Source organism: Aphelocoma coerulescens, chromosome 5, assembly GCF_041296385.1.
Source record: "Aphelocoma coerulescens isolate FSJ_1873_10779 chromosome 5, UR_Acoe_1.0, whole genome shotgun sequence".
NCBI classification, from domain to species: domain Eukaryota; kingdom Metazoa; phylum Chordata; class Aves; order Passeriformes; family Corvidae; genus Aphelocoma; species Aphelocoma coerulescens.
This window is the reverse complement of record NC_091019.1, coordinates 3,130,814-3,153,933: the sequence shown is the minus strand read 5'-3', so window position 1 is coordinate 3,153,933 and position 23,120 is coordinate 3,130,814. Positions and strand designations below refer to the sequence as shown.

The 23,120-nt window shown below is 45.7% G+C and overlaps 1 protein-coding gene across 1 annotated transcript in view; it reads right to left on the bottom strand.

The window, feature by feature from the left end:
- Positions 1 to 14,276, bottom strand: part of SHANK2 (SH3 and multiple ankyrin repeat domains 2) — a 266,104-nt gene extending 251,828 nt beyond the window's left edge. Inside the window, exons 1-2 of the mRNA XM_069016388.1 lie at positions 14,191 to 14,276; positions 2,492 to 2,561 (exon numbers count right to left, since the gene is read on the bottom strand). The gene's annotated coding sequence lies outside the window, so the exon portion shown is untranslated. The remainder of the gene's footprint in view (positions 1 to 2,491; positions 2,562 to 14,190) is intronic.
- Positions 14,277 to 23,120: the final 8,844 nt, after the last annotated feature.

Below are 23,120 nucleotides of genomic sequence, written 5' to 3'. Positions count from 1 at the left end.
ATCCTAATAAGAAAACCAGCATCACTTGCACTCCAGGCATACTACTATCAGTTTGTGCCACAGAGAAAGTATTCAGGAAAAGATCTTATTAAATGTTCCAACAGAGCAGCTGCCGGTACAGGATTTGACAGAACCTTTGCAAAGGACACCCAGGTGTGACCGTGATTTCCTAGGAATGACAAGCAGTGATCCCGGAACACTGTGCCTGGAAGGACTCCTGGGTTTCTATAAAACTGGGGGCTGGGGTGACCCTGTAAGAGGCACCCCTCCTGTTGCTGCTCCAGTGCCTCCAGGTGCATTGCTGCTGTGAACAATTGTGATGCAAAGCTCATTTCCCGACGCTGCTGCTGATGCTGCCAGAGCTACCTGTGCCTGCACCTCGTCAGAGGGGAGGAACAGCATCCAGGCAGCTCTGCTTTCCCTGTAATGCAGCTGAGCAGGAAAGGCAATAATTAAGCCCATCATATGAACCAAATCATTCAGGACATACCCATCAATGAGATTTACAAAACCCTCTCTCTGCTTTGGTGTTTGCAGGAATGAAGGAGGCAGAGCTGGCATGAGAAAAGCCCTTTTCAGCATTAACATAGAACTAGAAATACTTTCTAAAAAGAGATTTGCTGTTAGGCTTGATGTCTACTTAATGTTCTCCCACACCTTTTATTTAGTCTCCCTCACAGTTGGTTTTGGGGTTTTTTTCACACTTGCCATCATTAGCTGCCTCACCTCAAAAGTTTTCTGCAGTTCTTAATGAACCCAAACTTCTCTTCTCCCCTTGGTTTTTCAGTCACACATGGAGAGTGACCATTTCTGCGTATCAGCTGAATTTTCTTACATGCTTCTTAAAGGGGGCTTATATTTTTATATATAAGGAGAGTGGCTTTTTCCACAGGCAGCTAGTGACAGGACGAGGGGGAACGGCTTTAAACTGAAAGAGGAGAGATTTAGATCAAGAAGAAATTCTTTACTCAGGAGGTGCTGAGGCCCTGGCACAGGGTGCCCAGAGAAGCTGTGGCTGACCCTGGATCCCTGGAAGTGTTCCAGGCCAGGTTGGACAGGGCTCGGACCACCCTGGGATAGTGGAAGGTGTCTCTGCAAACTTAAACCTTTCAGCCAATAGAACAAAGTTATTCCCATCAACTCAACACATTGTCAAACACAACACTTAAAACCCGAATTTGCACACCTGTTTCTGCACCTCTCTCTTCAGATTGGTGTGTTTATCTTTGATAGTGGCCCTACCACAGAGGCAAAGAGTCAATTATTAAATGCCCTGATAAGATAGAAATTTGTTGGACTGAGCTTTGAGGCACACACATTTTTTACATCTCTTTCTCCTTTTTCCATTTTTACAGACTACTGCTCCAAATTATACTGCTTCATGTCACCACACACTTTACAGCAGTCCATCTTACGCATTTTACATAATTTTTGTATTTTCACTGTCATTCCAGTGCTCATCCAGAGGCACTGCTAGGGTTCACTATCTAATCCTTGGCCTGTGTTCATAAATGCACATTCACACAGGCACTTGCAGCAGCCAGTGCAAGAAAAGGCACCTTCAGTTCCTCTTATCACAGAGAAAATGAGGTTTTTAGTTTTCAGATCATACAGAAGCATCAGGCTTTACCAAAGGAAACCTAATTTTCAACCAGTGTCCTTTTTGTTCTAGTTTTCTGATTTCTGAGTTTCATGTTTCAATTTAATTTAATTATTTTGTAATGATTGAACTGGAAGCCAAGAAAAAAACCTTACTTCAAGAAATCGTTTTGCATAAGAAGTTCTAAGTCATCTCCAGGGTGCTGCCAAAACTTTTTGAACTGTGTTTTGAAACAATCAGAGAAAAGCAAAGATAAAGACATTTGTAAGAAATGTAGAGACTAGAAGTCTTTATTAACAGGAAACACTGAAAATGCAGCATTTAGGTGAGGTAAAAGAGATAAAATAAGTATGATTGTGCTGTATCACAAGAAGCTCGAGACACTCAGTTCTCACCTAACTGTGTGACAGTACAAAAGCCAAGAAATTCTTCATCCAGTTCTAACATCAGCTGCAAATTTGCAGGGACCTCATTAATAAATTGCTCCTAGATAAAAACAGGGGGGTTGTCACATCTAACACAAGAAGTATGATAACTTCAGTCTACCTGCTAGTTCATATTTCAGCTACTTTGGGGAGGAGGAGGAGGATGATAAAAGTCAACAAGAGCTTCCAGCCACCTTCACTCCAGGCTGCAGTTCAGCTGCAAATTCCTCTGCTCGGACATCATTTTTGTAACCCACCCAACACCATAAAGCAGAAGGAGGAACATTTTTCTTGCTGGAGATCAAGCAGATTTTTGAAGCATTTTTGACCATCTGATTGTTGAAACACTCACCTTGCAGAATCCAGCACGACCCAGCGTTGAGGTCCTGGGCTGTAACTGTAGGTTTGCCCACCTGACACAAATAATTTAAACATTTTCTCTCTGAAACCAGCTTGGCACACTTACCTGTCAACACAGGTGACAGTAACAATGTCAAGATGATCATCAGAATCTAGTTCTCTTTCATCTCAGATTCCTGAAAGAAACACAGAAAGATGTGAAGATTTAGAGAGGAAGAAAGAAATTAAGTGACCCAATGCCCAGCCTATTTAAATTCTATAAAGCAGAAACACTCAAGATTTTTTTTTTTCCCACAAAGGAGATTTTGCTAGGAGAAGGAGAGAGGAAGTTTACTACGTTGCAAATTGGATTCCAGAGTATTCCTCATACTGTAACCTAAATATTATGCACATATTTGCAAGGGCAGAGCCTGCCATGGCCTCCCTCGCTCCAGAGTGCTTCTGGCAGCATGAAGTCAGTACTGAGACAAAAATAGGCTCTTCTGGTTATCAAGAAAGACATCATGTCAGGCCAGATCTGACAGAAGGTGAAAGGTGTTGCTCTGCTGTTTCCCACAAACATCTCCTTGATTTAAGTCTTGCCAAAGCTCTGAGCATCCCAGGAATGTGCATCTGCTGAACAGCCCAAGTATGAGCAGCAAGATGCTTGGTTTTGCTCCCCACAAGTCCAGCTGAGCCTGAAATTAGGGTCTGCTGTCTGCAGGCCCCCAGAGGGATTCCCCAAACCAGCAAACGTGCTGAGCACCACAGTCCATCTCTGGGCATAGCACGGATCCAGGCATCCATACCCAGCTGTGCTCCCAAGCGTGCATGACTGGATTTGAGACTCATTGCCTTCTTTGATGGCTAGAAGCTCATGCTGAACAAAATTCTTTCCTGTTCTGTATTTTCCTCTTTATGCAGACATAAATGGAAGGGAAAATCCAGGTATTTCCATTGCAACAGCAAGTTTGACAAACTCTTCTTCTTGTTGTACTCTGCTGTATGGTTCTCCATCAGAAAATACTGCTGGATTATTATACTTTCCGTGCATTTAAGCCCATTCTTTATTTTAAAGATAGACTTCAACATACTTCACTAAAAATAAACGTTCCTATCCAAAATGTTCAGAGTAGGAAGAAAATACTTGCAAATTTGTCTCCAGCACCTGTGTGATTCTGCTCCTTCAGCAGCAACAAAAGAACTATTGAAGGACATTTCCCACACTGAACTACTGTATTTTGTACCAGTGCCAGCTGCATTTGAGATTAAACCTGGTAGGTTTGGCATTTTTAGGGTGGGAGATAAAAATGTGATCTCCATGATCACTGGGACTGCAGGAAAGGTAAGTAAAAAATTCAACAGCTGTTTCTCACAAGGCAAAAACCAGAATCTGTGCAAGAAAAGAAGTCAGCAGATTGAAAGTAAAGCAAAATAAACTGACCTAACAGGTTTCTTAATCTCTGAGATGGGTTAAACTGCTTCTACTTTTGAACTCTCTTACACACACCAGCTTTCAGTTTCCAGAGAGAGGAAGAATAACCTGGGAGTGGATATATCAGAGATAAAACTTTCCAAATTTGCTCTCAAATGCTGACACATCAGCTCAACATATTCCAAGACCAGGCTTTGCTACATTTAGGAAAGATTTACAGCTTGGTCAATTTGGGACAGATATTGCTAAGACTGAATAAAGGTAAGGCCACAGCAACAGTTTGCACCTTGGGCAAATATTTTGGACATTGTTGGTAAACAACAAAAATAATGGAGGGAACATAAATGTTAAGCATTCAGCTACTAAATACCCTACACAAATAAATTCCTTGCAGGGAATCTTTGCACTTGATTGTGGAAGAGAGGGAAATGCCAGCTGTTTATTCTGTGTGGAGGCCAAACTCTTCTATTTACAAAAAATTACCCAGCTGCATGATTCCACTTTGCATTTTGGATGTTGACTTGTTTTTCACTGTGCTGTCCAGAGCTAACCCTAAGGATAAGCAAATCAACTTGTAAACCCATGTCTTGCCAAGAGCTGGGAAAAGCTCTTTAAATGAGAGTATTTACATACTGCAAATTCATAGGAAAAAATAAATTATGCCAATCCTGGCTTCTTAATGAGACTGGGTATGTTACACAGTGGAGAAAGACACTGCCACTGGAAGAGTGAGCAACTGCCCTCTCTGTTTCTGCAAAAGGATTCTCTTAACACCTACTGGCAGACAAAAACCAAGTCCCCTCCCAGATCATCATTTCCCTCTCATCAAGCAAAGGATCAGCTGAGCAGAAGCTCCTCTTTGTCTCAGAGCCTCCGATGCATCCCTAAATAAATCTCTGTGCTGTGAAATCCTCAGTCACTGCACATCCCCAGCACTTCCTACTGCAGGAGGTTTCCCTTCCAGACATCGCTTCCATGCGTGGCTGGGCAAGAGAGCAGGGCCCGTGCACAGGCTCATCCCTCAGGAAAAACACCAACCACGAAAGGCAACGTGCTTTTCCCTCCATGGGAGCTCCAGTGGGGTTCTCTCCTACACCTAACCACTCATTTCTAACATGTTTGTAGGAACATAACACCTTCAGGGATTTCCGATCCTTTAAAAATTTTGGCTGAAGTTCAGTAGTAAATTCCAGAGCCACTGGAAAGTGGAAGGAGATGGATAAGGAAGGGAGGAAAGGCTGACAGCACAGTCCCACAAGCCATTTTCCTGATCAAATCAATGTATAAAAAGCCAGGGTAACTCCAAGCCAACCCAAAAAAGTGCAGTTGGTGATTTCCACGCGGTTCAGTGCTGAGCAGTGAAGGGATGTGGCATTTTTGCAGAGTGCACTGTAGCAGTGGTAACTTGGGTCAGGGAGCAGCAGAGCTGCAGCCGTGCAGTATTTATACGCCTCCCTCCTCAGCTCCTTGTCCCTGCTCTCTTCCCCCTGGCGAATCAGCCGGGACGCTGCCTCCCAAGCCCAGCCGCTGCCACTGCTGGAGGAAAGCCCGTGCTGTACCACTGTGGTGCAGAGGGAACATTCCCAAAAGATCTGACACAGGGCAGACCTTCCCCCAGATCTGGCAAAATGACAAAACGTTCCAAGAATTGGATGAATTTTAGCAAGCGGAATGAAAATGCCAAGATTTTCCCATTCCTTTTTTCACAGTTTAAGGAATTTCCCGTGCAGGAAGGTAGCCCTGTTTCGGGGTGTTTCTCTAGGCCCAGGTGCACACCTAGGAAAGTAAAAGTTACTAACCAAAAATAAATTCAACTACATCATGCATTTATTCTGACTCACACAAACAAGCCAAGAAAAATCATCATCAAAGAAAAATCACCTATCAGCAATCTCAAGTGGATATTTCTGCCTAACTTCTTAATTCTCTTCCAATGCCAGAGAATTCCCACTTTCTGTTTCTGAGCTGGCTCCCAGCTGACCAGCCAGCTTATCAGCACAGATGCCTGCACAGCCACAGAGAAACATCCATCCCTGCTAATTTATGACGATGGCACAGAAAAGGGATGCACTGAAACACTCAAAAATGAAGCTCTTGGGAGCATTCAGCGACAGGATGAGCACGCCTAAATTAACACAACTTCAAATGGCACATTTCATTCATTTAACCCTAACCTTTCCGAACACAAACACTATCAGAGCATCCTGTTTTCTCTGTTGTCAGGTACACAAAAATGCCATCCACTTTGAAGACCCTCTTAGTAGCACATTGGCTCATATTTTTCCTAGCAGCCTCTGAAATCAAAGGTAATTTATACTTGATGTCTGCAGAACATGAATACCAGCAGAGCTCATTTGACTACAGAGCCCTTCACATGACCCATTTTAGCTAAAAACCTGCTAAAGCCAGGCCAGTTATGCTGCATGGAAGTCCTGACTGCTGCTCTAACAGAAAACTCATGTAATTTATAGGGAGCTGAAGGCACTTTGCACTGTCAGGCTGCAGGCTGTCCATTAGCTTAGCAATTCTCAGAGACTCCCAGATGTCTTTAGCACTAATAGACCCCAAACACACACACACACACACACTGAATTCTGCCCTTTCCCCCAAGTTAAATTGAGAGCTCAAATACTGAGGGAAGCACTAGACCAAGTCTTGTGTCTCCAGCACAAATCCTGCCTGGGAGAGCTGTAATAACCAAACCTGATTTGATTCCAGCTCAGCAAAGAACAAGGCAATGAGCTGAAAAATTAGCATAGCAAGGGAAGAGCTACCTGAGATTTTGGGAGGCTACCATCAGCTAATCCTGCCATTATGTAAAGCCAGAGCAAACAAAGACTGGTCACAAGGTGGAAATGCAAACAGAAACAGGAAAACTGTTCAAGGAAGTGGAAAAATAGTTATTTTATTCATCAGGAGACACCATATTTGGCCACATATTTAAAATTCCGAATAGAATTCCACACGGACCTTTCCAGAACTAAATATGAAGTCTACAGCTGCTCAAACACTTGCTGGAATGAACTCACATATTTGTGTCTCTCTTGGTGTTTTTGCTATGCTCCACTACTCTCATCTTTTTTTCCTCAGCAGCCTAAACATAATGACCTAAATGCTTGTATATTGTGTGGTAGCAAAGAATGATCTTCAGAAACGCCAGATGCTTTGTGCCTTCAGATTATTCACTGCTTATGGCAGCAAGTTCACGCTAGCAGCAAAAAACTAAATCCCAGAATGTAATTCCAGTCCAAATCCCAACAATATAAATATGCACTGCTAATTTTATATACATTAAAGACAGAGAATCTCCACAGTCCCCCACATTGCCTCTTTGAAGGCGCTTAAAGACACAACATATAACTAATAATATAATTCCAGGTAGGTCTAACATCAGATCTTGCATTTTGGCTGCCTGATCATAGTAGGTTAAAAAAATATTCAGCTATGGAATGAAAAATCCCTCCTTCCTATGCTTATCGAAACATAAAATGGCAATATATTTAAAGTAGTAAGGACTACTGCAAATTATCAGCAATCAGTGATGAAAGAAAAATGTGCCCTCAATTCATGGCTCATAATTATTTCATTTCCCAAATACTGCAAAAATCCCTGATAACTGCTAAATAATAAAAGCTCTCCAAGGAGCCTGCAGGTGCTCGCCTTGGATGTAATTTTTCATGTAACTCCTCAGCTCTGTCCAACTCAATGAATTCAATCCTAATTTTTGCACTGAACATTTTCTGGTCTCTTGTTCTATGAGAAGGTGGAGAACTTTGAAACTCAGATTCACAGGAAAACTTGTACCCATTTCCTACCTATCCTGAAACGGGATGTTGAGCCTTAGCTCAAAGGAAAACCTGTTGACTGTATGTACCCAAAAAAGGCAGGCTGGTAGTTTTTTAGACTTCAGCACTTTCCAAGGGATGTAAATGTTACCAGCTGTTAACCAAAAGAAAAAAATACTTCCAAGAAGTGAATGAAATCCACAGATTCCAATTACCTAAAAGGGAGAAACAGCCTGAATCCACTCCCAGTAGCAGAATCCTGTGTTTGCTGTGTTTTTAGCAGTCCAGATGGCTCTGTTTTATTTACATGTCCCATCTAAACAATCACTGCTGCGTTGTGGCAACACTTGTCATTGTTGTGACAACAGGAGGGAGATCTCTCCCCTCAGTTATAAATCACAAATCACTGAGGGCAGCTGCAGCCTCTGCTTCTTTATCATCCCCTTCAAGACAGGAATTTTAGTGAGAGATGGGAATCTATTAACTTTGCTGGCTGAGCTATGCTAAGTGGAGAGAGATGAAAGATGAAGTAATGAAAGGGGGAGAGAGTCCAGCATCGTGACTGACCTGTGCAAGGACAGCCCTGGTGACCTGCTCACAAATGAATTATTCAGCTGCCACGTCTTGCCTGCAACTCCACTGGAGTGAACACACAGGTCAACCCAACCCCATCCTGTTCAGTTCCTTGGCAGCCCATTCAGGTTGGTGAAAGCAGACAGGATTATTAGTATTTGGGGACATTGGGTTAAAAAAGGGTTTATACCACTAGCAGTATTTAAGTGAAAGAGAAATGCAAGGTAAAGTGCAATATATTGCACTTTAAAGTGCAATATTTCAAATATTTTTCAAATAAGTGTATCAGTCTCTCCTGGAAGATTGAACCATTCTTACTAAAACTATGACAGTCACCTCAATAATAAAGAAAACATCTCTGCTAATCTAAAATTTGGTGAAGGTCTAGCAAGGAGAACACCACGCACATAACAAGCCACAAAGGTTAGGAGCTGCAGCTGTGTGATCTCAAGAAAATCATCAGGCCTAATTAAGGTGATGGCACACAGGCTTTCCATGGAGAAAATGATAAGCAAAACGAGTAACACAAAGGGAAAAGCACACACAACTTAAAAATTGTAGGTTGCTTGTCAAAATACAGATTGTTCAGCTTCTCCCAGATCAAAAGGACCTGGGACATGGACTCCTAACCCAATCCTAGATGAGATAGGGTTCTGTTCTTTCCCTCAGGAGCACAGATAGCAACAACCAAGATTCAAGGAAGCTGGAAGCACAACAAATGGAAGAACATAGAAGCTTTCACAACTTAGAAATTAATAAGCGTTTGTGCATTTTGGACAGCCACGTGCAAGCAATGCATTAAGATAACAATCTTGGTTCAAAACAACCAGGTACAAATTTTGAGTCTCCTTAACAACCCAGCATCCCCAGGGAAGCCACTGCTCCCAGGCAAATGCATCCCTGGTAAAGGGATGGGAGAAAAGAGAATAAAACTGACAGATGTACCCAAATCTCAAGGGAGAGCTCAAGCTGGACCAATAAAACCCATGCCAATCAAGCAAACTATGCACTACTTATTTACCTTTGCTGAAATGCTCATTACAGGAGAATTACAGCTGGAAAAGAAACCCCCAAGAAGGCAGCTCAGCTCCTGACATTTCACGTAAAGGACACTTGAGCCCAGCTGTCTCCGGTGGAGCCGCCGTGAGGCACGGCTGTGTCCCGCACGCTGCCCCTGGCTGAGCACACCCTCCCCCGGGAGTGTCACCTGCGCTGCTGGGACACCGCCGGTGCTGCGAGATGAGCTTGGCACTGGTGTGCCAGCCCTGCCCGGCCTTCGCTCTGCACTGGGGCTCTTTGTTGAACTGGCTCTGGGTGCTGAACCAAAGTGCTGAATTTAAGGTCTGGGGAGAAGGGAAAAACGCTGTCCCTTCTCTGAATCACCACAGAGTGAGATTTCATTTACTGATATCAGCAGAGCATCTGAGCCACAGATATAAATTCCTTGCTCACATAACATATTGCAGCAGAGTTATGCCAGACATCAATTTATTTGTTTGGATTTTCCAATGAGTATCTACTGCACAGAGCACCACCTATTCTTTCCACAGGGGATTTATTTAGCACTGCTTCCCTTCTCATTTGATCAATGCAATTTAAGGTCTTCCATTTGTACAAAGCTGGCACTGCCTAGAGTACACAAAGTACAATTAAAGAAAGCACATAGATTTTTCTCTCACTTTCAAATATGGGCCACTCTGTCTTTTGTCATGTGTTTCTTCTACTCAGTTTGTTCCCTTCTCTGGTACAGGTTAGTCAGTCTTGCCCTAGTGACTTAGCTTTGTTATCCACAGAGTTGTTTGCTTAACCCCATAAAAACTGTGAAATAATATAATACTAAGAAAATTAATGCCCCAAAAGTAAGGTATTGAAGAAGTCATACACACCTATAAAAAGACACTCGACTATTAAAGATCATTAGAGCAGCTCTACAAACATGGAGATTGCTGTGTGCAGAACTGACCTTCCATGCTGCAAAAATGTATGTTAATATGCCCCTAAGCAGTATATGGCCATGCAGCCTGGCAAGTGAACTCAAATATTCAATATACAAAGGGTAGCTGCAGCCTCTGAGTGATCACTACCTTGAGAAACAGAGTATTTTTATTCAAATGCAACCTCAGAGAGAAACAGCCCTTCCTTTCCTCGCCCTGAAAAGACGAGGTGTGTGACTGTGAGGAACAAAGCAAAACTAATGTGCACCATGTCACCCTGACCTGAGACACAATTCTAAGGTGCACCACAGAAAAAAAATAAAAGAGAGAGAAAGTCCCTGGAACTTCAAAGAGCACATTTGTGTGTGGGAAATACAAAGACACTCATTTGCTGGAAGATGTATAAGGCTTCCATTAAGCAATTCTTTAATCTCTGGGTGACAGAGAATGCTTTCCTGGTTATGTGAAAGAAAGAAAGAACAGCAGGGAGCACAGAACAGTTGCAAAAGCCACTATTGGCAATAATCCAGAGTAAGATCTGAGCAGCCCAACCATCCTGAGCTATCCCAGGGGATTCCCACGAGTGCTCTTCCTCCAAAGAACAGCTCTGGGTCCCCTTTCCTACAGGGAAGGAACCAGGGGTTGTCTGTGGAGCTGCAGCAAATAGCAAAACTTAGGTCACTCTCCAAGTGTTTCCAGCTTAACTTTTGACAAGGTTTGGGAGAAAGCTGAAGGGAGGAGAGAAGCTGGTCACAGGCAGCAGCAGGAAAGAGATGACTGGGCAAGGAAAAGGCATTTTGAATAGGAGGTTGATTAACATGAAGTGACATGGGCAAAACCAATTCCAAACACACAGCATTGGAAATGGAGCTAATTATTCCCAATCCAGAAAGACAGTGTTGTGCAAATGTCAGTTTTCCATGCTGCATTCACAAGAATAACTGGGATGTCGGGAAAGAAATAAAAACCAAAGTCAAATATATTAAATCATGCTATAAATATGTGAAACTCAGGCCTGGCCCTTTTCTTTTCCTGCCTGGACAGCAGCGTGGTGTGAGTGGCTGCATCTCCACAGCACCTCAGCTCCAACCAGCCCTATCTTTATAATTTTCCTATTGGCATCATGAACGTGATGGCATTACCAACCCCAGACAAACTGGGAGATCCTTCAGAGGACAAATCACACGGGCATCTCGTGTGCCTCACTGATACTGCTAAACACAATAGGAAGCAACCTGAAACAAGTATCATCACTTAGTGCAAACAGGATCAGCTGTTAATAACCTATTAGCAGCACAATTAGCAAATTGGTTATTCATGCTCATTATCCATCGTTCAATTTGCAAACAATGTTGTGAACAGATTAGAACACAACCTTATCAGAGGAAGTCCCACCTGAGATGTAATATTTTCTATTAAGAGCTTGCCAAGTTTCCCCACAATGCACTGAGGTTTATTTTTGGACTTCCTAGAAGCTCTGAAAACCTGGCGTCTATCGAGACATCATTTCATGGAGAGAAAATACAAAAAATAAAAATCAATTTCTCTTTCTCCCAAATAAAGCACAATTCCTAAGAGCCTTCCAACAGCCCTTGTGCTGGCAGTGCTTTGTTGCCAGCTTTGCTGAGGTTTCCTTTCCACACCGAGCAGAGAACAGCAAGGCTGAGGTGGGCACACTCCTCAGTTCAGCAGCTCCCAGGTGCAGAGGTCTGAGCTTACCCTGGTCCTGCTCAGACAGCAGCAGTGGAAATCTGCTCCAAGAAGATTCTTACCCTTATCCAAAGCTTTGTCTTTGTAGTCACATTCTGCAAAGCCCACACAGTACAACATCGTCCACTGTGCAAAAATGTACTTTATCCATTCTAAACCAAACCTTAAACCCACATTCCAGCTACAAATTCCAGCTTTCAGCTCTCATGGTGCAGAGCTCAATGAACAATGGTTCCCAACTTAATCCACCACCTCCATGATATTGCAGCATATTTGCCCTGTTGGGAAAGTCCTTCCTTAAGCATCAGATACTCATCCAGTATAGACTTTAAAAAATAAAATCAGACCAATTTTCATTCATATTGACTGCACTTTATAAACTGCTTTATAAAGACCACTTAAAGTGGGTTCGGGTTTTTTTACTTGGGATAAATTGCATGTCAGTCCTGTGGGTAAGACAAACTAAAGCCTAACTTAAATATATATATTTTTTTTTCCATAATAAAATTTATCATTTATAGTTACTTAATGAGAGAGTACAATAGAATAAACTGTTTACAAAAAAATAAAAAAAACCCCCGAATTTCAAACTGAAAAGCTAAAACTACCATGTAGTTCAAGCAGGTTTTTAATCTTAAAAAGAGACTAAGTAATTTTCAAAGCAGAAGCTGGCAGACTGGAGACAAGCTGAACCACTAAACAGCAATTTCATAAACAATTCAGCTGCAGCCAAATGCTGAGAGGGCTAAGAAGAAAACAAATGAAAACAGAAATTGCAACAACATTGTGGAGCAAGGCTTGGGTTAATGATTACACTGATATGGAGCATAAATTATGAAAAGTTTTTATTTAGATTACACTTCACAGGACTATTTCACACTTCCAGATGACCAGGAAGGGAATGTTGATATCTGAAGATCTCAGCAGGATATTCTTTTCAGTTTAGGTTAAAAATGATAGACTTTTAATATACCAACAAATAGCAGTTAAATGAATATACTACTGCACATGTCATTTTGTACTACACAATATTCTGCCACTCTGAATAAAAGACATAAGCATGAGCAAACTGTACCAAAAAATTCAGTATGTATTTTCTCCTAAAAGGGTATTAGTGAGAGCCAAGCTGCTGCATTCAGCATAATTTGCACTGTATTTTTGTCCCATCTGGTTTGGCAAGTAAGGGAGCTTTGCAAAAAAAAAAAGGGAAGCAATAAATAGTTTGATGAGTTTAGTTTCATGAAGTTTTATACCTTCTTTGTCAATCTGAAGTCTCATGGGAGGAAAGTTACAGAGTAATCCTCAAAGTTTTAGCCCAGCTTTGTTGACAAAAGAGAGAGCCATATCAAACAGGTGGGTTACCACAGGAGAGAACATTTCAAGGAGATGTTCAAGTTTTCAGCTGAACTTTGAAAAGGCTCCTTTTTCTCTTTTCTGCTTTGAGACAGAAGAAGGTGTTTATTTCGGGAACTCATTAAAAATGAAGATCACGTCCTCTATAGAAGGGGAAGTGCAAAAGCCACCAGTCACCAACAGTGTGGCATACACACACTTTGGATTAAAAACATCATCCCCTGGAAAACAAAGAAACAGAGCCCCATGACCCAGCTCCATGGGGTATCAGGCACTGCACTGACATCACACAGCTGTGTGGGAAATATCACTCTCCTCAGGAGAAAAACGGGGAATACAGTGTAATTGGGATATCATAGGGAGGGAACAGAAAAAAGGAGAATAAAAAAGCAAAATACTACCTTGGACTACTTTTTTTTTGGTTTGAATCTTTCGGGGACCTTGACATATTTTCTTCCATGCGGCATTTAAGGGCTGCTCTCTGCATTAACACTTGCAGTTTTGAAGTCTGAATATTGGCATAAATAACCAACTTCAGCAGAGCTGCTGACACCAGCTGAGGACCTCCAAGTAGGGAAAACAAACACTTTCATTCCTCAAGTGTTTTCCCTAGATTTTGAAGTGTAAGAATTTCACTTGGCTTTATCCTGAACATTCAGTTTCCTTGACTGACAGGGGAAGCAGCATTCACAGTGACACAATTTTCAGACCTGACTGTACAAGTGCAAAGGCCAGAGGAGAAAAGCAAAGTTTGCCAAAAGTTAAGCTGCTCCATGATAACATTTTCAAATATTCATTTAGGGTGATCCTTACTACCAGGTAAACGTGACCCTGATGGCGAAGTGGTGCATATTTGCCTTCCCTAACACCATGAAAAATGGTGAGCTCAGCTCAGTTTTGCAGAAAACAGGGAAAAACCAGCATCCACAGGTGTGAGACAGCTCCTGTGGGGTGAAAGGCCAGGAGCAATATGCAGTGCTGACCCTGAGATGGCTTCTTCCCCATGAGGAGCCTCTGTGCCCCCCTGTGACCTCACCTTGTGTCCACAAGCGGAGCGGTTCCAAAGGCACCCACGAGCACGAGCCTGCTCCTCTGTCCTGGTGGGATGGTGCCTTCCAACAGTGAGAGAATGGATCCAAGGAGATGGAACAGAGCTGGAAGCAAAAGGCAGGAAAAGCATTACATTTCTGTGAAGTGGTGTCTTCCCAAGCAGCTTTCAGGCCCATTTCAGAGATATGATGATGGCAAGTGGAACAGTTCCATTTCTTCCCTCAGGAACCCACAGCTGGCACATCCTGCTTGTCCCAATAGGAATTACATCCTTATAACCTGCAGCAGAGAGGCAGACAAGCCTGTCTACCAAAAAGCATTGCCATTCCACTTGAAACTTTTCATCTCTGCCAGGTCTAACCTGAAGAGGGTAACAAGGGTAGGTGAGCAGCAGCAGTAGGAATGGGTATCATCTGGCTTAAGTTTTTCAGGCTGTAAGAAGCTTCAGAAAACCATATCCCAGTATTTCCTGGAGAAGACAGAAATTGTCCACTCCACCACACTGATGGCAGCATCATTACAGTAATGCACAGAACCAAAACAAATAGCAATGTACTACACCCAGTCAGGTCCTAGGAGAATGTTGTCTACTTGGATGGAGATCATCTCAGAAGTCAGGATGTTTTTGTACAGCCAGAATCATTCAGATTGGGCTTCCAAATCTGCTGTCAGAAGCAATGGCCACAGACACGAACACATGCCAGGCTAAATTAAGGGGCCAAACTGCTGAGCTTGCTCCAGCAATGCCATGCTCTGAGGGGCATCCTAGAGGAAAGCAGTTCCTCTGAAGGACCTACTGGAAGATTTCCACAGGCCAGGCCACTTACCTGCCTGGTTAAAATTTACTCTCTCTGGAAATACCTAAGCTGTAAGGACATGCCCTGGGAGTAATCCAGAGGCTGGCAAGTGGCACAGGTTTTATTACACTTCCTTTTTGATCAGATCAGATCTTTTGAAAGTCCCTCTCTGGAGAGGAGGTGACCAGTAGGAGCAGGTGTCCCATTCTTCCCCATCTGCAGCGTGGCAGTGGGAAAGACTCAGGTGGGAATGTTCTGTGGTGGAGGAACTCAGTACACTGGGTTTTGATCAACTGAAAAACATCTCCCTGTGTGACAGTAAAACATCTGAAAATAGCAGGGAGATGGGAAAGTGTTGATACACATCAATTTTGATCAAAATGTGACTTAACCAAAACTCAGCATGGTTCTCAGTGACACACTCTATTCACATCACTTTCCTTCCCTGGAAAAGCTGCTTTCAAAATATATGAGGAACATCAACATAATTCACTACCAGGCCACTGCACATCACAGTTTCTGCTACCAGCCCTCATTTAATATTGGTTTCGTGGGATCTGTGCACAGGCTTTTCTCATTACTAAAGCTTCTCCATGTACCCAGAAAAGTCTTATTTCAAATTCTTTCATTGCATGCCTTGCTTAATTGAAGATTTTGGTTAAAAAATTCAGTTGGAGCTGGTGTATAAACACACCATCAGTGACACCTCAAGCTACCAAGACTTAGGTCCAGCTTTCTTACTAAAAAATTCCGAGACAAGACATTTAAATGCTCCTCAAGAAGGGGAGAATCCTTTACACCTAAGTCAACATCATAGATTTTCAGGGGCAAAATTGACTAACTGTGACTTTTACAGCTTAATGAAGAAACAGAGCACCAGTCCAATCAGAAATGCAGGAAGCCAAAGGGTGTATTGGGAGTAAAGCTAAATTTGGGAAAGCATTTTATATTTGCTACACAGTTGGGAAACTGAGACATCAGTTTTCACTAGGATTAAATAAGTGGCATTCTAAGGACTTTTTCTAACACTTGTTGCCTTTCCCACTGCAAACACTCTCTCCCTGGTTATTACTAACTCTTGGTCATTTCTCTCCATCTCTACTTCTCCTTTTCTTTAACATCTGCCCTCTTCCTTCCTTTTCCTCCCCTACATTTTTCTGTCAGTACTCCAGCTGGGCTTCTTTCCAGCTGCTACAGCCCCTCAGTGACCACCAGCTATGAGAAATGACCCAGGAACAGACCCCTCTACCAGACACAGCAATGTGCAAGTATCAACTGCAGAATTCAAACTACTCAAGATGCACAGTCTCTTCTCACATCCCCAGGTAAAATTCATTATAGTGCAATGGTTGGATGATTTGAAATATTTATATTGAAGCAATAATAGAAATTAAAGGAGGAATATCTTGATAATCTGATTAAGGACTAATGAATATATTCTCTGTTACTCTCTGGTGATTGAACTCTAAATTTGAAGCTGCTGGTTTCACAGCTTCAGAGTTTAACTAACTGGTTTTCTGAGGTTCACTTTCAAAATTTACTCAGACAGAGCAAACATCCCCTGTTTGTAATTGAAAGGATGTTAGTCCCAGAAGTGTAGTTCCAACTGCGTCCTCATTACAATTCTCACATGTTGTCACCGCTGATATTTTGTCAGCAAAGTTTAATTAAACAAAAGCACTCGTGCACTGTGAGTCTGAAATGGCAGTGATGAGCTGGTGAAGTGCAATGGTGCTACCAAAACCCAAATCAGAGGTATTTAGAATCCAAATATAGGAATTTAAAGGCTCCATTTCTGACAGCGAGTCTGGTCACTCCCACTCCTTTTTTTTGGAGCCAGCCTGGTCAGTCCCACTCTGTTTTGGAGAGGAGCGAGCTCAGCACGTGGGAGGGAGCTGTGCCTTTTGGCCCTGGGGATGGAGCAGAGCCAGTGGCCTATTTTACTGAATTGAGGAGGCAGTCACAGTCTCTGGTGCCTGTGAGGTGGTGCTGGCACAACGCTGACTGCACAGCTCAGCACCCCCTCATTAGGCATCCCATTGCTCAGCCATGCACAGCTGCCAAGATCCTCCCCGGTGCTCCCAGTGTCCTGAGCACAATGCACATTCCTCAGGCGCTACAGCAGGAGAATCCACGCTCCGGAGTGAACACGGGCACACCGCCCTCTCCTGCTTCTTCTCATCACAGTGTCCGCAGTGGTTTCTTAAAAAAGCATTGTTTGGGGTTGTTTTCAACATACACCTTTGACTTTTAATACAGAAACTCATTAGAAGCAGTGTTGAGTGTGAGCTTCATCTCAGGCATCAGACGGCTGTTTGTGTCCTAGCATAGAAACCAAAATGCTTTTCCAGATATCCCTGGAACTCCAATCCGATCCACAGTTTGTCTTCCGTTTCATCTTGCTATTTAGAAGTAGATCTTTTATTTGTATCACCAGAACTGCTGCACACTGATTTGCCCTCCTTCCTGAAGAAGGGACACGTTAAAGCTGCCACACTGAGTAGCAGCGGCACTTTCAGTTCGCTCCCAAGGGGTCCCGACTCTGTGTTTGGAACCACGGTGTAGCACATCCAGCAGCACACGGGCTCTGCAGCACTGCTGCTAATCCTGTTTCCAAAGCTTTTCCAGAGAGGGAGAGCTCTTACACGCTCTGGCATCTGATCCAGGGTAACCCTGTGCTGGCTCCCAGGCTCACTGACTTGAAGGCAGCCTATTAAAACAAGCCCCGAGTTCCGGGCAAGCCATGCATAGCAAAGGCACATTCCAGGCCCTGGGTTTTTAACGTGAGTTCAGCCTCATCTGTTTATCCTTAAACGTGCAGCAGCTCCTCCGTCAAACACGCACACTCAGCCTCTCTGAGACGGCAGTGACGGCCCCTCCACAGCCGCGCCAGAACCCGGGCATCCTCATTCCCAGCACTCCTGTAAACTGCTGGCAAAGCGCCCGCGCCGTATCCCGGGCTGCTGACTGCTCCACACAGACACTCCCAGCCGGATCCTTCAGCTAACACACAAAGCTCTGTGCCAGGGAAACCGAAATCCCGGGGCAGCTACCCTGCCAGCTGAGCTCAAAAGGACATTATTTTCTCCCGGTTTCCCTGTATTCCTCGAAATCTGCAGGCTCCCATCCACATTTCCCTGGAATTTCTGGAATGTGTTAGACGCTCTGTTCACAAATGATCACGATGAGTTCAGTGCTGGCAAAACGACTGTGTAGTGAGAATACACCACGGCAACTTCGTTCATGTTTAATTTTGAAACTTTCTGTTGAAGAATGAAGACTGAAGAGAGAAACTGGTTAGAAAAATCACTGTCATCATATTTTTCATTTATTGTTCTTCCCTGGATGAACTGGGGGGGGAAAAATAAAGCAAAAAGCAAACAGCAGTGCTGAAAGCAGTTTATGTTCTCAGAATTCGTGGTTTTGCTAATTCCAGGTGTAACTTCTCAGGCAGGCAGGAAAATTGGGTTTCAAAAATCATTGATTTTAGCATGAGGGTGTTTTTTGGAAGTTAATGACATGCAAATCATTATGCATAGATTTACATTTTTGATTAGGACAAGATTGAGAAGTTAGAAAATAGAGCAGTGATCCTCCTGCAGGTCTCAGCAAAGCTGTTTCAGGTCTGCCAGGGACATGAATAACTAACAGAAAAAATAAGCAAAGGTCACAAAAAGAAAAGGATTAAAAGGCTGAAGATAAATAACTTGTCTCCACTATCCTCACCAAGGAGTTCAGGCTATCTAGGATGCCTACTTTTTTAATTAATGGAGAACTAGTTTGATGGGAAGACCTACGTCACGCTGGGGCTCTGAGGGGCTTCTCTGGAAACTCAGAGTTCTCTTACACTGAGAGCACTCCTCCAGCCCCCAGCAGAACAGGCTGACCTCAGGAGCCGTGAAACTCAAGTCTGCCACTGAAACCGGAGTCAGAAACTTGATCGAGCCAATGGAGTCTCTTGCATAATTCACTTTCTCTGGAGCGCTCCAGGCTGGGCTGGGAAGGAGCACCACAGTTCCCAGCCTTCCTCCAGCAGACACTTCCTAAAGCTGCAGGACCTCTCCCTCCAGGAGCACAGTGTGAGCAGCAGACCCTCAGATGTATTTCCATGGGCTCTTAAATCTAGTTTACCACAGGACACCTAGGAAAGGTGTGCAGGAGTAACGCTGCATTGGGCCACCTGAATTCAGCTGCTGCTTTTTGCAGCTTTAATTCTTCTTCAGGGCCAACCCACTGCAGCTAGAGAAGAAACACCAAAGCTGTGCTGTAGGTCGAAGAGGCTGCAGAAAATTACTGCAAATACCTGATATATGTAAGTGCTTATACCTTATAGATGTAAGAGCATATGGGCCATCAAATTCGGGAACAAGTGGTGGCATCCAGCAACAAATCCAAAACCTTTACCAGCAGGTACTCCAGCTCACTGAGTGTAGCTGCAACTTTTAAACAGCACAGGAACTTGGAAAGAAAGGGTGGATCCATATTTCACCCTTTTCTTGCTGTCTTGTCATCTAAACCTGTGCATCATAGAATTATAGAATGGTCTGGCTTGAAAAGGACCTTAAAGATCATAGCTACAGACCTCAGGAAGAAAGTGGGAGAGACTGAAAACATTATCAGTTACCACCTCTACCCTGAAGAATTTCTTCAAACAACACACAAAAAGAAAAGCCCAACCACTAATTCCCTATTTGTTCGCCAGAGAGATAAGGTACTGTAAAATCTACATTAAGGTCTCACTCTGCTGAATTGCATTCCAGCCCAGTTACCTCCCCAGACTCGGATTGTTTTAATGTGTTATTGTGCTTTTAATGTAAGCAAAGGAGAGCCATTCTCTTTCACAGTTAAGTCACAACCTTGATCCACAAATAGCTTTAAACAAAGGTAGCATTTGTTTTTGAAGACTCTTTTTTTTCCCCCCTGACAGAGAGTCCCTTCAACAAGGCAGGTTATTCTGAGAGGACTTAAACAGAGCCAAGACCACAGGAAGAAGGGAAGATGTAAAAAAGGCAAGGATGTAAAAACTTTCAGGAGAAGAATCCATTCACCGGTGCAGTCACGTGCAGGGAGGCTGTGCGACTTCTTCTGTGTTAAAGAGCAAGGCCTGAATCTATTTCCCACTGCTTTTACTACTGCGGGAAGCCCTTAGAAAGCACTTTGCCGCTATCCACTTTTATATTTCCCTCTCCTACATCATCCTGCCGCTCGCGGCCCTACGAACAGCATGAGGGCAGCTCGCTCTGCGTTTGAGCGAGGATTTAGCCTTCCTCACATCCTCGCTTACCTCCTGCCCTCTTCCCTCCTTTTGAGAAGCCACGATGCCCTTGTGCCCCCCTCAGCCTTCCCGCCCCCCCACCGTGAGCACCGGGTCCCCCGGCACCGGCCCGTCCGGCCCTCACCGCGCCCTCCTTCCCTCAGCGCCCCCTGCCCATCCCCTCAGCGCCCCCTGCCCATCCCCTCAGCGCCCGATCCTCCTTCCCTCAGCGCCCCCTGCCCATCCCCTCAGCGCCCGATCCTCCTTCCCTCAGCGCCCCCTGCCCATCCCCTCAGCGCCCGATCCTCCTTCCCTCAGCGCCCCCTGCCCATCCCCTCAGCGCCCGATCCTCCTTCCCTCAGCGCCCCCTGCTCATCCCCTCAGCGCCCGATCCTCCTTCCCTCAGCGCCCCCTGCTCATCCCCTCAGCGCCCCCTGCCCATCCCCTCAGCGCCCGATCCTCCTTCCCTCAGCGCCCCCTGCCCATCCCCTCATTGCCCCATCCTCCTTCCCTCAGCGCCCCCTGCCCATCCCCTCACCGCCCCATCCTCATCTCCTCACCGCCCCCTGCTCATCCCCTCACCGCGCCCTCCTTCCCTCAGCGCCCCCTGCCCATCCCCTCACCGCCCCATCCTCATCCCCTCACCGCCCCATCCTCATCCCCTCACCGCCCCATCCTCATCCCCTCACCGCCCCAACCTCCTTCCCTCAGCGCCCCCTGCCCATCCCCTCACCGCCCCATCTTCGTCCCCTCACTGCCTCATCCTCATCCCCTCACCGCCCCCTGCCCAATCCCCTCACTGCCCCATCCTCATCTCCTCACCGCCCCCTGCTCATCCCCTCACTGCCTCATCCTCATCCCCTCACTGCCACCTGCCCATCCCCTCACCGCTCCATCCCCATCTCCTCACCGCCCCATTCCCACCCGGCAGCCGGAGCAGGAGGTGCCGCTCGCCTGGAAGGAGTAGCCGGACCTCCCGCCTCAGCCGCGGGCTGGGGATGCGCCTCCGAAACTCCGCCACCGAGCTCAGGGGAGCCCTTCAGGGGGTCCCGCGGCCGCCGCCCCTCCCCTCACGCCCCGGTTCACCTGCAAGAGGGGCACAGCGCCGGTCCCTCGGACGGGGCAGCGCCGCGATGCCCCCGGCACCAGCTGCCGCCGCCGCCACCGCCGCCTCCTCGCCCGGGCTCGCCGGGGCCGCGTTTCCCGGGGGGCCGGTCCGGGGAGCCGCCCCCCGGCTCGCCCAGGCAGCGCCCGCCTCGCCGCCCGGGCCGCCCCCTGCGCCCGCCGCCCTCAGCGGCCGCTCCCGCCCAGGGCCGCGTCCCCGCCCCGCCTGTGCCCCCTCAGCGCCGCGGGCCCGGGGTACCTGCGCGTCCGCGGGGCGCCGAGGGCTGTCCCCAGCTCGGCCCCTCAGCCAGCGCTGCTCCCCGCGTGCTCCATTTTCTGGCTTTTCTCTAATCCTGCTGCCCCGGGACCGGCCTGAGCACCCTCAGCTGGGCGGGAGCGTCCCGCGCATCCCGGCACGGGGCGGCTGTCCAGAGGCTCCGCTGGCAGCCCCGCACAGCCCCGCACTCCGCCGCTGCTGCTGCGGCTGCTGGGGGTGAACGGCTCCGGCAGAAACTTCTCCCGCCACGCCGGTTTCCTAAGGAGTGGAAGGCGCCAGGCTCAACGCAAGCGTGTGGCGGGCGCGGGGAGCACAGGTGTGGAGCTGGGGGCAATCCCGGCTGGAGATGTGGGCAGGGATGTCCTGGTCCCACGCGCTCCGACTGCGCCGCCGCTGCTGCTGCTGCTGCTGCTGCCGTCTCCTCACATCATCCCAGCCATCCCGCACCTGCTGCCGGGGGCAGCCACGGCTCGGCAATCCAAAAGCATCCCCAAAGCACCGCGCACTGTCACGGCACACGCTGGATCTCACACACTCATTCCGAGCTACGATCTCTGCCCAGGCACTGGAAGGACTGGGAGACGTGAGAACCACGGTCCGAGTCCTTGGTGGATGCAACAAAGTTGGGACCACGGTAAAATGTCATCCTCAAAACATCTTGGACTCTTTTTATCTCCATGTGACACCAACTTTGAATCAATAATGCCATTTAGAGCAAATCTCAAGTTACTCCACACAAGAATATGGATTTTAGACTACTTGAAGGTGCCAACCTGTAGGCACAATGACCCTCACGACATTTTTTTCTATGTAAGCCATTTCGAACTGCACAGAACAGAAAACGCACATAAATATTTTCAGTAACTCACTTTTGGACTTCCTGAACTGCTTTGTACAGCTACCAAACTTTTTACCACGGTAGCTGCTTTTCAAATAAGAAATGTCCTTGAAAAGGAGAGTATTCTTTAATATACACAGAGCAACTCTGTTGCCTCGTGAATATTAATGAACATTCAACAGCGTGCCATGAAAATAATTTTCATGCAAGAGGACCTGTGCACATAGGTGCGTTCACTGGCAAAGTTCACACATCATTCTCCCTTCTGGTTGCAGCTCCCTGGTGAAACATGGACGTTTTAGGTACAGTGAAGGATATTGGGAATGCCAAGCTCTCAAAATGCAACATCCTGATGGGAAATTAAAAGCAAACAAAGCCGAGGAGAATTAAGCAAGCAAACAAACCAAAAGAAGACTATTTGGCTTCGATGGGAATTTCTTACCTCTTCTGAGCTAATTTACCCATCCCTACATTTTGCTCTTTAAATTTTAAAGCATCTGAACATTTGCTCTGTCAGTCGAGAAAAAATGGACTTACTTAAACTCATGTTAGATCCCCTGGGGATATCACAGGAAAATAGGACAGCAGTGCTAAGGAGAAAAACTTCATCTACAGCATCTTTTACAATTAAAAACTTGCAAACAGT